The sequence below is a fragment of the Rhinolophus sinicus genome, linkage group LG13 (assembly GCF_036562045.2).
Source record: "Rhinolophus sinicus isolate RSC01 linkage group LG13, ASM3656204v1, whole genome shotgun sequence".
In the NCBI taxonomy this organism is placed as follows: Eukaryota; Metazoa; Chordata; class Mammalia; order Chiroptera; family Rhinolophidae; genus Rhinolophus; species Rhinolophus sinicus.
In genome coordinates this window covers 6,074,586-6,087,206 of record NC_133762.1, presented here as the reverse complement: position 1 = coordinate 6,087,206, position 12,621 = coordinate 6,074,586, and positions in this window count along the sequence as shown.

The following is a 12,621-nucleotide window of genomic DNA, read 5'->3' as shown; positions in this document are numbered from 1 at the left end:
ACATGCCAGACCACCTCCACCACACACACACACACACACACACACACACACACACACACACTCACTCACACACACTCATACACACATTAAAGATATCACATATATGACGGCAACACTCAGTGATAAGCTCTGAGTCGTCTTAGCCCCAGGTAATATGTGGTGTTGGCAGGGTCTGTATACATTAACACATTTTGACATCTTCTTTCTTTAGCTGTGAGTCAATCACGTTGTATAAAATCCTAATCAGAAATTGCTTTTCTTTTTCAAGCTCATGAAGCTCAAACATAAGTACTGGTTCTTACCTACCCTAGTTGAAGAACAAATTTTGCTTTCAAAGATGGACTTGAAGTTATCATTTAGGGACACACTGATTTGCAAGAACAAATACGATTTACACACCTGTAGCATGAGTCGTATGAAATCTCATACAAACCTCAACCTTCCTTCTTTTTCATTGATTTATATACTGTTAATAAAAATTGCATCTATTTAATATGTACAATATGATGATGATATAAATGGTAAAATAATTACCAGAGTCAAGCAATTAACATATGAGCCCCCCTCACATAATTACTATTTATTGTGTGTCATGAGTGCCCCTAAAATCTACTCCCTTAGCATATTAACCGTGAACAATACAGTATTACTAAGTATAGTCTTCATGCCTGTATGTTATACCTCTCGGCTTATTCATTCTATGTAACTTTGTTCCCTTTGACCTACATCTCATTTATCCCTCCCCTCTCACACCCCTGCCAGCCCATAGTAACCATCATTCTACTCTCTGCTTCTATGACTTTGTCTTTCTTTGGTTAGATTCCAGATATAAGTGAGATTATACAACATTTGTCTATCTCTGTCTGGCTTATATCAGGTAGCATAATACATTTCCTTTATTCTCATGTCTGAAATATTTTGTTAGAACATTATGTATGTGTATATAATGTATATGTATAAGTATATATGTAAGTTTATATATATATATATATATATATATATATATATATATATATATATATATACACATGTATATATATAATACATATATACGGTTTTGATTTGCATTATCCTGACGATTAGTGATGTTGAGAATCTTTTCATGAACTTGTTGGCCATTTGTATGTCTTCTTTTGAGAAATCTCTATTCAGGTCCTTTGCTCATTTTTTAATTGAATTATTTGTTTTCTTGCTATTGAGTTGTTTGAGTTTTTTATATATTTTGGATATTAACCTCTTACTGTTCATATGGCTTGCAAATATTTTCTCCCATTGCATAGAATGTCTCTTCACTTTATTGATTGTTTCTCTTGCTCTCAAAAGTTTTTTTGTTTGTTTGTTTGATATAATCCCATTTGTCTGTTTTTGCTTTTATTGCCTGAGCTTTGGGTTCATATCCAAAATTCACTGCCAAGAGCAATGTCAAAAACTTTTTCTGTGTTTTCTTCTAATAGCTTTATTCAAATCTTATATTTAAGTCTTTAATACATTTTGACTAAATTTTGTATATGAAATGATTTAAGAGTTCTATTTTGTTAGGGACTAGGAAAACAAAAGATGAATGAAACTAAGATTTGGCTTTTTGAAAAGATAAACAAAACTGACAACCATTTAGCTGACTACCATGTTTCCCCAAATTTAAGACTTACTTGGACAATCAGGTCTAATGCGTCTTTTGGAGCAAAAATTAATATAAGACCCGATATGATATGATATGATATTTATTGTATTATATTATATTAAAGACCCAGTCTTATTTTACTATATTTACTATATTATATGAATTTTTGCTTCAGAAGGAGCAGTAGAGCTGATTGTCTGGCTAGGTCTTATTTTCGGGGAAAGACAGTAATTAAGAAAAAAAGAAAAATGAGAGACAACTTAAATAAATTATAAATGAAAGAGGAGACATTATAACTGATACCACAGAAATGCAAAGGTCACAAGACTACTGTGAACAATTACATGCCAACAAATTGAACAACCTAGAAGAAAAGGATAAATTCCTAGAAACATACAACCTACCAAGACTGAATCATAAAGAAACAGAAAATATGAACTGACCAATGATAAGTAAAAAGATTGAATCAGAAATCAAAAACCTCCCAACAAATAAAAACTTAGGCCTGATTGCTTTAATGGTAAATTCTCACAAACATTTAAAGAATAATTAATATATCTAATTTTCTCAATAATTTGAAGGGGCTTATTTTACGGGGTTGGCATTACTCTTATACTCTTACCCTTACTACAAGAAAGGAAAATTACCAATACCCCGTATGATGAACACAGATGAAAATATCCTCAACAAAATGCTAGCAAACAGAATTTAATAGCACATTAAAAGGATCATACAACCTGACCAAGTTGGATTTATCCTTGAGACGCAAGGTTGGTTCAACATACACAAATCAATAACTGTGATACACTACATTAAGCTGAATTCAATATAATACTGGAAGTGATAGCCAGAGCAATTAAACAAGAAAAAGATATAAAAGACATCCAAATGAGAAAGGAAGAAGTAAAATTTGTGGATGATATAATCTTATATATAGAAAATTCTACTCCACCAAGAAAACTATTACTATGCATAAGCTAATTTAGTAAAGTTTCAAAACATTGATGAAAGAAATTGAAGAAGACATAAACAAATGGAAAGACATCCTGTGTTCATGGATGGGGAGAATTAATATTTATTAAGTGTCCATACAACCTAAAACAATCTACAGGTTCAATGCAATTCCTATAAAAAATACAATGGCACTTTACACAGAAATACAAAAAACAATCCTAAAATTCATATGGACCACAGAAAACTGACTGGACTAAGCAATCTTGAGCAAAAGGAACAAAGCTTGGAGGCGTCATATCACCTGATTTCAAAATTTACTGCAAAGCTATAATAATCACAGTACTGACATCAAAATAGGCAGAGACCAACGGAACAGAGTAGAGAGCCCAGAAGCAAGTCCAGCATTAGCGATCAACTGATCTTAGACGAACGTGTAAAGAACACACAATGAGGAAAGAAGGGTCTTCAAAAAATGGTGCTGGGAAAACGTGCAAACCTCTACCTTTCACACATGGGTGAGACAAGAAATGTCAGTGTTCAGATGCCACCCCACATTTTCTGCTCAACCATCCCAAAATTACTCCCTGGGAAAAAAAAAAAAAAAAAAAAAAGACCAATCCGGTGAACTCAATCACCTTGCTTCAGTGAAATTTAGACCAAACAATAGGTAGCAGTGACCTGCAGTCCCACGTTCTAAAGGCAAATCTTTCTGGTTCCTTTCTACACAAAATCCAGTATGTTTTCTTTACTCTTGGTCAGCATTTAGTGTTTGTCTTCGATCACGTTGGTAGTAATGCTTTGCATATGGAAGCCAACATTTGGTGCATCGACTGTAAAAACAATCTATCTGGAGCAGGAAACACTCGGTCCCTGATAATAAATAATATGTGACTTGGTATAGAACATGGCAGCAAATGGAATGGTGCTTTGTCACTATGTCCGAGTTTGCTGAAAATATGCCAACATGATAACGTCATTTCAGTGTGATTTAAAAAGTAGCCCTCGATACTGGAGAGAGCTGGGTCAAATCCTGACTGTTAATGGCCACGTTCTCCACGATAAATTGCTCAACCTCTCCTGGTTTCACTTTCCTCATTTGTAGGATCTTTTAAGGATCTGGTAAGAGTATGTAGGTAAGTACTTAGTAAAATAACTAAAGGGTGCAAGCACCTAACAACTGGTAGTAAGGAGATTATGAATTATCATTACAATGGCAGGCTCATCAGGTAATCAGAAGTTTCTTCGAGTGTATTCTGTACAAAGCTCCTGATAAAACACATAAAGGAGTTATTGGCTGTGATCATTTGCGGAGAAGCTGGACTTGTTGCCTGGAGATTTTCAATACCACACTATCTGTACTACAGAAAACCACTTAAAGTTGCTGAACCCAAAGTTTCCCAAATATAGCTCACCAAGGCACTCTTTCTCAAATGACCTCCATCAAAGATCCAAATGATTTACGTGTTCTTCGTACCACGCTTTACAAAATCCTGAGATAGTATAATTTTAACGATCTGTTGATATTTAAGAAGAGAAAAGCCATGGTTTGAATACAGGAAAAAATGAATCAAAGGTTATGCTTTTTCAAATTCTAATTTTAAACTCAACTATTTTTATTAATGAGATATCAGACGTCTTTGACAATCCTGAAAGTTGAATTTATAATGCCAAAAGAACATCCAGACTGAATCGCCCCCCTCCCCAACACACACACATAAGTTATACACAAAACAAGATTTTGCTGGAGCAAGGTGGGACGGAGGGGAGATGGCTGGGTTCTGAGAGGCTGGGGGGCCCGATCTGTGGGGCAGGGACCGTATCTTACTTTAGCACCCTTCCCCTCCAGTGCAATGGGACTAAACTGGCACATCCTTCAAATATTAGAGGATTAAAGTAAAATCACACAGGACTTGATTACTAAACAGACATCTTAAAACCTAGAAAATGTCATGATAGGGAAGAATAATGCAGTGCTTCCGCACGTACAGTTCATCGGTATATACAGATCCCACCACTTTGTCTAATGACTCCCCTTATGTAGCTCAGCATATTTCCATCGACTATGTATACACTCACACGTTTCCTATGTACCAGCGAATGTATGCATACATATCTAGAGTGTGTATACATATACATGTACTACAGTATGTTACTGTGTTCTCAGATCCCCGCCATCATTCAATGTCGTGCCAAATAGCACTACAGGCAAAACGCCAGATCTTTTCACTTCCCCATGAAGTCATTTGGAACATAGCTGAACGTGGCAAAATACATTTGCCAAGTTATGTGCATAAAAACAGCCTTTGATCTTTCAGAGTCATAAATATGTAATAAACTACGATTGCCCTTCGATCCCTCCAACATCAATCTTACCTTCCCTTTTTATGGGTTCATCAAAGTAAGATATGATCAAGGTACAAAAGAGTTAAAGAACCTATTTATTTTAATGTTTCCTTGGAGAGCAGGCTTGTTATTGTGAGTACAAATTATATATATAATATTTCATGAATGATGTTGAAGCATTCAAAATCACCTCTGCTCTTGAAGTTAACACAAAACTCTGGCTCCCTGCCAATTTTCCCCTCATCCCCTCACCACCTCCTACAAGATAGTGTCATTTTTCTAGGCTAATACTGGAGGGCTTCTCAAAATTCTATTTTTTAAGTCACAGACTGGATTCTTAACAAAATCCTTTTTTCTTTTTCATGTCCAGGAAATGGCACCCTGAGTAGCTGTTTTGCTTAAAGCATGCTAACCAAAATTAGGGATTATTCAAATTTTAAAATGTCAAGGAAGGTTTATGGAGAGGAGAATAAAGAGAGCAGGGAAACCAGGAAGGGATTATGTTAGCAAAAGACAAGACATTTTGTTGTTACTGTTTAATCTTTTAAAGTACATATCACTGGCTTTTATGCCCACTTGTGGTTTATTGAGTGTTTTTAACATCAAGCTGAAAACATAGGTTATATCAGGTGATGAGATCTTTAAATTGACTGCTGTGAAATATTGTAGGAAAGCAGAAAAATTATGCAAGCCATAAATTGAGTGAGTGAGGGAGTGGGTACTAAAATCTACATTTTTTTCACAAGGGACAAATAAGATTGAACTAAGTGTTCCAGTCGTTAGAAGGATGTAAGTTTTACCTCACAGCAGAACAAAATAATTATGAGTTCATTCTGATGTATTTAGAGCAGTGAAAAAAGAATGATTTATGTAACGACACATTTTCACAAGTGAGAGTTGTACGCTTTCTTCATAGTAGCATAAAATAGACTGGGTGTTAGTATATGATTGGTAATACACCAGAGAATTTTCTCTAATGCACGTAATTATTCTATCAGGGAAGGAAGAAAAGCCTCTAAAATAGTTCGATGGAATTCAATAATGTGGAAATAATAGACCACAAGATTTTAATCTATCAGTTGTGTAAATGATTCATGATATGAATTTGGTTATAAAAAGAGAATGAGCACGTTTACCATACCAATACGTCACCTGAGGCAGATAAAAAAAATGAGAACCTTTTTTCCTGAAATAGGAGTATTTTCCTATCGGCAAAAAAAGAACACTAGGTCATACTAGGTCTATCGGTGAAGTTGCACCAAAAACGATCAGGAATGAATTCTATCACCTATAAATCTATGGTTGAGAGTGGTCTTCTTTTAACTTTTTGCTTGGATGAAAAACAAAAGCCGAACAACAACAACAAAAACCCAAAACAGGTCTGTGCTTTTCCAGAGGAACTTCTGTTGTGCTTGAGCGTGGGGAGGAGACAGCTTTCTGGAATGCTTCATGCAGACTCCCCATGGTCCTGACCAGCTCAAAGCGGGTGCCAGCTCTCAGTGGGGAACAGCACCTGACTTCCCAGCGTCCATGTGAGGCCAAAGCTTCCTCTTGATAAGCGCATACAGATGAAGGGAACTCACGCTTTGGGGTTGGACTAGAGACGTCTCTAGGCTACTGGAGACTCACTCCATTCCCGGTTACTTAGGGTCTGCCCAGGGCACGTTTAAGGGCATCTCTCACGGGATGCTGATCTCTCATTTATCTCTCACCCAAATCTTGTTTTCCCCCATCCTTGGCTGATAGGAATATCTTTAATCTTTAGGCTCTACACCCTCCCTTTCCACGCTCACGTAGAACTCATGAAGTCGCCACTTTGAGAAGGAAATCAAGAACACACATCTTGAATGTTTTTCAGCATTTCTCTTGTTCTAACAGACCCAGTGTGACTGTGTTATTTTCAATTAAAAAAAAAATACATTCTTTTTCATGACTTGTTTCATGAAACAAATATTCAGTGATGCTTTTCCTAGTCAAGGATCTGAATGAGACCCACTTGGGGAGAAGATGTGTAATGCATAGCTCCTGTCCTCAGGAGATGCTATCTTAACGTGGGGAATTACACTCTGTATAGATGTGGCTAATATTAGTTAATAGAGAAATCTATAAGGAATTTCACTATGGTGTGATAGAGAGCTGTCTAGATTCAGAGGAGAAAAAGAAGGTTTCTGGAGAGAAAAGGGAAATGTTGAGTATGTCGTCAATCACGCCAGCCTCAAGATTTAAAAAAAAAAGAAGGGAAAAAAAAAAGGTTTTAAAGGCAGACTAGAGACAGAGAGGTGAGCCATGAACTTGAGTCAGGGAGTCTCGACTTAATTTGGCAAGCAATGGAGAGATGTTGTCCAGGAATCTGTTAAAAGTCTTTACGTTGTGTTGTATTTTTAAGATTTGTCTTTTCACATTCAAACTTCAATAGGGCAGTGAGAAAGAAGGCCAACAGATCCTACCTCGAAAAACAACAATATATCTGGATGAGACAGTCAAAATGAACCTTCTCAGTAATCTGGAATTCAACCAGAGACATAGAACAGAGAAGTGTTTATTCATGAAAACTACCCAACTTCTGGTAAGAAGAGTGGGACTCTGGGATATCTGGAGCTGAGACTCGCCCATCCTCCCTCCCACCTGCCAGCACGGCCACTGCTGGAGTTTATCCAGGGCGAGTGTGTTGTGACAGTAGTAACTTTCCCACCACTGGTTAAGGGGCCTCACTTGACGTGGAATGTGGTCATTAAATAACCTTGGGGGTGAGCAAACAAGAAGCATCAGAGACTCCATTTGTCTGAAAACGTAGGGCTATTTGTGTTAAGCAACAGAATAAAAAGCACATCTAGGATGCAACAGGTAGTTCTGGAAGAGAGCTGAATGGCTCCTGGAAAGGTATCCAGACAACTCAGGTTGACCCAGGGCTTGTGCATGTAAAACAGGTCACACACACCACACATATTTGGCCAATGGCCTGGGAACAGGGGATTTAGGACAGAACCTTGTGGAAACTATGTCTGGGCACACCAGAAAATGAATACTGACTTAGCAGGTACAGTGAAGGCCAGAGGCCAAAAAAAAAAGGTCAACCAGGTATTTATCCCATTTCCAGCAAACTGGTTATTTAAAAATGAAGGCAAAATAAATACATTGCCAGATAGATAAAAAACGATGTAATTTGTTGTTAGCTGACCTCCCTAAAAATAAACACTGAAGGAAATCCTTTTTTTGGAATGGAAGTGACATCAGGGTCACTCAGATCCACATTAAGAATCCAGAAATGATAAATATGTGGGTTAATATAAAAGACTCTATAAACATACACTTTCTCATTTCTTATGTTTTTAAAAACTACATAGGTTGATATAAAATTATAAGTGCTATTTTATTGGATTTATTATATACAATAACAAGAAGAAAAAGGAAGAAAAGTAGGTATGGTAGAGCAAAGTTGCATGTTTTATTGGATTAAATTAATATTATTCCAAAGTAGATTGTAATACATACCATCATCCTTAGAGCAATCATTAAAAATATAACTCAAAATAATATATAAAATATAACAGAAGTGAAAAAATATTTATTTAATCTACAAGAAGGCAATAAAGGAGGAACGAGAGGATAAAAATGATAATATCCCAATGGAAAAGTGGCATGTAAAAATTCAACCATATAAAAAAATGATAATAAATGTGAATGGACTCTTTATTTAAAAAGCAGGGATTGCCCGATTGGATTCTTAAGAAGTAAAAAAAGAATTATAATCCCTCCACCATACACTTTAAATTCAAAGACAAAAACTGGGTGAAAAATGTAAAAGTTGTTTGAAGATAAAGATACACTTAAGTACATCAGGAATATGTAACAGTGATAAATGTATCTACACATCTAGCAATAGAACTCCAAACATATGAACTAAACTAATGGAAAGGAAATAGCATTCAAAAATAATTGCTAGAGCTATCTATCAATTGCTCACCCTCAATTATTGATAGGACAAAGAGAAATTCGGGAAGTTTCTAGAAGAGTTGGGCAAGACTATCAAACAACTGGACCTAACTGATATACGAGCATACAAGCATTTCACTCAACTACTGTCAAACAGACATTCTTTCCAAGCATACACAGAGCACCATCTATAATAGGCCAATGCTGGGCCACAACGTAAGTCTCAATAAATTCAAAAAAATATATTGATATCATACAAATATGTTCTCTGACTACAGTGGAATTAGAGAACATCAGCAGAAATCTTGGAAGTCCCTCCCTTTACCCCCACAATGTTTGGAAATCAACACACTTCTAAACAATCCAAGTAGATACTGTGCAAACTTCAGAATTTAGATACAAGTTTAAAGAAGAAAGCGAAGAACTGTATCGTTCTGTATAGAATTCCACTGAAACTTTAAAAAATTATTTTAATTGACAAATACTTCTCCCCGCCCCTTCTCACTGTTAGTAACCATCAGTGTCACAATTTTTCTGATACATATCTGATTATTATTCTTAGAGTAGAGTCCCTGAAATGGGATTGTCAGGACAAAAGATAAACATTTTAAGATCTGTGTGCATATTGTGAAACTGCTTTTCAACGAGGAGTTTCTGTTACTTGTAAAGCCTATTATTCCCATGTTGTGACTCTCATTGCCTCTTATCTTTTAAACCATCACTATGCCTCATTCAACGGGAGAGAAACAATAGCTCCTGGTTGAATTTGCATGCTTTCAACAACTATTTGTTGCATCCCTACCAGGTCTCAGGCATTGTGCTAGATAGACTCACGTTAGAAAGTTAACAAAGATGCTGCTATTATAAAGAAAAGCACCAACCCGTGAAATCAGACAAGGGAGACCAGGAATAAGTGATTCTTCAAGTAAAATAGAAAACCTGGGATTTTAAATGTTAACGAAGAGGCCTGTTCATGTTATTTAAAAAAATTTTGAATGTCATACATTGGCCAAATGAACTTGGATCCCTGAACACATTACTGAAATGCATGTGCACCAAATGCCCCACAAAATAACTGGATATTATACCGTAGTTATTGTACCTTTACTGGTACTAAGACACTTAACATGTTAGCTGGGAGAATTATAAAAAAAAAAAAAATGTGCCTTTACAGTTTTCCTATCGTATTGGCTTCCTATTGCTGTAGTAACAAAGTACCATTAACAGAGTGCCTTAAAATGACACACATCTCTTATCCTACAATTCTGGAGGTCAGAAAAAATGAAATGTGTTTCACTAGGTCAAAATCAAGGTGTCTGTAAGGCTGTGTTCCCTGTGAAGGCTTCTGGGAAGAATTCACTCCCTGCCTTTTCCAGCTTCTGGAAGCCACTTCCTTTCCTTGGCCACTCCCTCCGTCTCCAAAGCCAGCAGCTTCTTCCAACACTCTGTCTGACTCTGCTTCCAGTGGCACATATTCTGTGACTCTTCTAAGGACCTTTGTGATGACACTGGGCCACCCAGGCAGCCCAGGACAATCTCCCAATTTCAATGGCCTTAACTTAATCACATCTGCCAAACCCCTTTGGCCATGTGAGGTAATATGTTCATAGGTTGCATGAATTAGGCCCTGGACATCTTTTGGGGGCGGGGGGCGGGGCACTCCTCTGCTTACGTCAACATATTCCATGACAACATAAGATTCTGTTACACATTGTAGTTAACATGTGATAAATGCCAGGGTACTCACTTTGCAGACATCCGTTGAAATTTGTCATGCTTTGTGATACACTCCCAAAATACTGCATCTTTTTGATGAACTGTGGGAGAATAATAGTTTTTCCTTTCCTTAATCACTTGCTACTCTCATTTTTCTCATTTCAGACTGAGGTTAGTGGTTATATAAAAACACACCTAACGAGAATAATAAGGTCAGGCTATTTTGTGTATTAATAACTTTGCATTATACATAATATATTTTATTCTATGGGACAAAAGGGCCTTCCCAAGTGAAAAAACTAAGTACCAGTGTTCAATACTCAGTCAAGAAATTAGATGGCTAGGATTTGCTCTGCACAAGAAAACACACGTTTTCATTCTCTCATTTCCCCCTTTTACTATGTGACTTTAGGAAAATGTCATCATGGAAGTAGTGAAGGGCTTGGGAGTCAGACCAACCAGAGACCAAATTCTGGCCTTTCTACCTGCCAGATATTTGCACTTAGGTCATTTATTTAATATTTCTGAGCTTTTATACAATGGACATTGTAATACTTACCACACAGGGATACTATAAAGATTGGATAAAATGAGGTATGAAAATGATTAGCATGTCACTTGTCCTAAAAAAAAAATCAGCTTCCATTGCTCTACTGTCCTGGCTTTTTAAATGATGGCATTCCATCTACTTATATAGACTCATCTTTATGTGAATAGCTAAACAATTTGAAATTATGTTTTTCTAATGATTGAAAAGAAAATTAAGACAACTGGTTTTTCCTTCCACTAAAGTCTGCTTTTCCTGTTGGGAAAATAAAGGTGGCACTGTGTTTGTTTGCAGGTAGGAAAAATATATCCTTTGAATGTTAATATATATCCGTCTATATCCTATTTGTCCTCAGGTACTTTTGAGGTAGTGTGATATGTCTCAGATTATTTATATTCTGCATAAGTGATGGGATTTATGGACTCTCGTTCATACTTGTTCAGCAGTGAAGAGCTTATTGGGGAAACAGAGCTAGACATCATTAATAAATGATGGACATTCTACACACAATTTTGTGTTCTATGTATACAGGCAACAGATGACCCTACTTTGGGATGCCATTAGAACTTTCTGAGGCAAGAAAAGCTACTTGCTAGAAGAAATCTTCCTGGAAAAGACAAACTGTGTCTTTAAGTCAGCTTGCAGAAAATGTTCTCCCAGAACTTCCAGGAGATAGCTATGATACTAATTGAATTGCTACATACTTATTAAAAGTTTAAAGTACGTGTTCACATTTTCTTTTATTTGTTTTTATGACATAAGGTGGGTTTCCAGGAATATAACCCTGGCTCATAACACTGCATCTTTTGTGTAACAAGATCTGATGGATATGAGTAAATCTATAAGTGGCATTCAGGTGGCAAGTAGAAAAAAAGCCATAAGTCACCTAAACTTTAGGAATTCATATAATATGTAATTCATTCTAGTTCGTGAACTGGAATGCACAGCAGGATACTTGAGTAGAAACTAAACTAGTCATATAATTACAGTATTGGGAATTTTTGAAAAAGCTGCTGGGGAACCTCATTCTAAACATGAGAAGCAGGAATGTTACAAAATGGAAAAACCATTTAAAAACTGAGGAACTGAAAAGGCAACACACTGACACATCGAAGTTTTCCATCATTCCATTTTGAGTTTTTGGCAGATGTCCGAATGAATATTTTTCCTCATTTGAATGTATGTTTTCATCATTTAAATGAACCATACTTAGGAATCAATTGTCTATATTCCTGAATCTTTCAATTTCATTTCATCTGTTTTATTTTTTAAGTTTTGTTGAAAGAGTAAAAAGAAATAGACAGAAATCAATGACAAAGAAAATCATCCTCTTACTATCATCAGCCATTCTTAAAATCAACAGAGGATAACCTCTGGTGCCAAACAGATGACCAAGCTTTAGAGAGTCTGCTGAGAGAAAAAGATAATTGTAGATTTATACCCAATCCTTCATTTGATGTTTTGTAATATTTAGCTAGCCAAATGTTCTTACATAACTTCAAAATAT